The 2,687-nt window shown below is 55.3% G+C and overlaps 1 long non-coding RNA gene across 1 annotated transcript; it reads right to left on the bottom strand.

Annotated features, from left to right (window-relative positions):
- Positions 1 to 1,117: 1,117 nt before the first annotated feature.
- Positions 1,118 to 2,175, bottom strand: LOC119326427. The gene is made up of 3 exons (XR_005157979.1): positions 1,970 to 2,175; positions 1,834 to 1,897; positions 1,118 to 1,708 (listed from the first exon to the last, which is right to left on the bottom strand). It is a non-coding gene; the product is annotated as an uncharacterized LOC119326427 (long non-coding RNA).
- Between the last annotated feature and the right edge of the window lie 512 nt (positions 2,176 to 2,687).

Below are 2,687 nucleotides of genomic sequence, written 5' to 3'. Positions count from 1 at the left end.
CAGTGCCTGAGGTAGCGACGCAGGGCGTCCCGGCGTCCGGATCGCCATTGGCGCCGGAAGGGGCATCGGAGGAGGTGCTTGCCGCGTCGCAAGCGGCCAGCGGGGGGCATGCCTTGGTGCCCCAGCAGGGCGGGCGTCGAGCTGTCGTGCCGCAACCCGCGCGGAGCGGGGGCGCGGCCGTCTTCGGGCCCCAGACCCAGGAGGAGGCGACGCTGGATGCAGTCAGCCGCCGTCTGCGAGGCCGGACGGAGCGCCTTGAGGCCTTCGCCCAGGCCAAGACGGAGCGGATGCGCGACCTGGAGCGCACCTTCCTGGTAAGTCCTTCTTCTTCGTTTTCTTGTGATTTCTTCATTGTGGGGGCGCGCCAGCGCACCCACTGGGTGTAGCCCCCGAGGTTCGGGCCAACTACGTAGTAGTTGGGTCGAATCTTTAGATCGTCGGGCCTTGTTCTGACTTCTATCTTTTTTTTCAGCATCTTGATGCTTTCCGGGTTGCCGCCTTCAACCGGCTCTTGGGCAAGTATCAGGAGCTCAAGGAGCAGCTCGCTGCCAAGGAGGAGGAGCTTCGCGTCGTCGCAGGTACGTTCATGCTCTTTTCTAGTGAGGGCGGGAGCACTGTAGCCATGCCGGCCTTGGTCAGCGGGTAGGTGAGGGGCACTGTTGCCACGCCCCGGCTGACCACAGGCATGGTGAAAACACTGTTGCCTTGGTCATTGGTGATTTGGGTCTCGTCCCATCATACGGCCTGGATGGGACGAGAGCTGACCCGTGGCTGGGTTGCCGTGGACGCCACGGGTGGTGCTGGCTTGCCGTGGAAGCCTTGGTTCCGTCGGGTCGAGTTGCCTGGCGCCAGTCGATGTGGCCGGGTTGACATACCTTACCGTGTCAAAGAGTTTGGCCGGGTTGCGGGCGCTGCCGGATCGAGCTACCTGGCCAAGCGCATGCCGGTTTGCGGGGCGATGCGGGCCCCGCTGTTTTTGAAAAGGATCCGGGTTCCGTTGTCTGCCCGGGGTTCATCCCCGACAGTATGGCAAGGACAACTATTACTTTATAGAAAAGGAGACATAGAGAGGTCTGGTCACAGAGGCATATCCATGAGCTGTCTTTACCCTCAGATATTTACACAAACTGTTATTGCATACAATCCAACCTCAAAATAGGAGAGCAAAAGAATACTACAGATCAGACTGGAACTTCACGACGGGGTGAGTAGGCTACATAAAGAGCAACTGTTATACCTGAGCATGGTTCACGAGTCCTCGCGGGCTGAGGTGGCTCTCGCATCCTTGAGAGCTGTGGTGTGCGAGTGTGCTCACGTACTCGCTGCCCATGGAGACTCCCATGTCCTCGGAAGTTGCGGCACCCACATGAGCTTGCGTCGTCGCTAGATGCGATGGCGTCATTGTGAATCCGGTCCCGCGACGAAGGTGTGGGAGAAGGATGACACCGTGGTGGCAGCCGCTGCCTCCGCCCACTTGGATGGCGCCACAAGAAAATCAAATGTTCATAATGATTTACATGACAATTTGTTTGGGCACACATCACAGGCAGCTAACTACTCATAACAAACCCTAAACTCCCAAATCCTTGGGCTACTTGTGGACAAATTAATCAAGGATCCCTTCATTCAAGCATCTCATATGTCATAATACTCTTACATGAGACAAAGAACTGAATATCATCGTGGATGCGGTCACTGCTTAGGCATACTGTCGAACACCAGAAGTGCAAACCAGTCATGGGGCATTCAACAGATATTTTTGAGGAAGAAGTAGAGCATTGTGCAGAGTACTGCACTCGGATTAGCATAGAGACGCAGGAGTGGCGTACTTACATGCGAGACGCCATGCGAGACACCGTCCTGAGCCTCACTAAGCCGCCTCACCACTCTCTCCTCGCTGCAGATTGACATAGTCAAGAATCAAATCGAATTGAATAAAACAACTTTTACAAATTGTACAAGGACGTACCTCAAGTGGGCACGGCTAGCAGGACGGCGTTCCGGTTAAGTCCATGGTACAGTGAGATTAGAAGGGCTCGATGGCAGGAGGTTGCAGGTTGAGGAGGCTTCATGTGGCGCCAGAGAAGATTGGGACGGATGGGGAGGGGAAGGAGAACGGGGCGACGGATGGCAGAGAGGCCGCGCGCGGCAGCGGCGGCGGATGGCCGAAGAGGCGGCGCGCGGCGGCGTGCGGCGTGCGGCAGCGGCGGCGGTGGCGGCGTACCCATGCGCATCGAAGGCGAGCCCTCGTGCTCGTGTGTGCCTATGTTTTTCTGTTCGCTAGTAAGGCCCAAGTCGATCCACGAAACGTTTTCTCTACAAACTTAAAATAGGACTGCGCGTTCAACACGTAATTCATCAGGGACTTTTTTACAAAAGCGTCACGACGGTGAACCCGGAGACTCAATCCGTACTTTATTATTAAAAAAATTAATAACTAGCACAAATGCTCGTGCGTTGCAACAGGAGACAAAATCCCACTTTACAAATGCAATGGCTCACATCACGAGACATGGTGATATCGACAAATACAATATGATTCTCAGGGCATCTCCATCGCCGACCCGCAGAACAAACACTACTTCCATCCGTAGACCAAGGACCAGTCCGCGGACACTGATGCGGAAGACGACCATCCAAAGCTATCCACATATGTTCGGTTGCATTTCAGAAGAAATTTAACAAAA

The sequence above is a fragment of the Triticum dicoccoides genome, chromosome 6B (assembly GCF_002162155.2).
Source record: "Triticum dicoccoides isolate Atlit2015 ecotype Zavitan chromosome 6B, WEW_v2.0, whole genome shotgun sequence".
In the NCBI taxonomy this organism is placed as follows: domain Eukaryota; kingdom Viridiplantae; phylum Streptophyta; class Magnoliopsida; order Poales; family Poaceae; genus Triticum; species Triticum dicoccoides.
The sequence above is the reverse complement of the archived record's forward strand: the minus strand, read 5'-3'. Positions and strand labels throughout refer to the sequence as shown.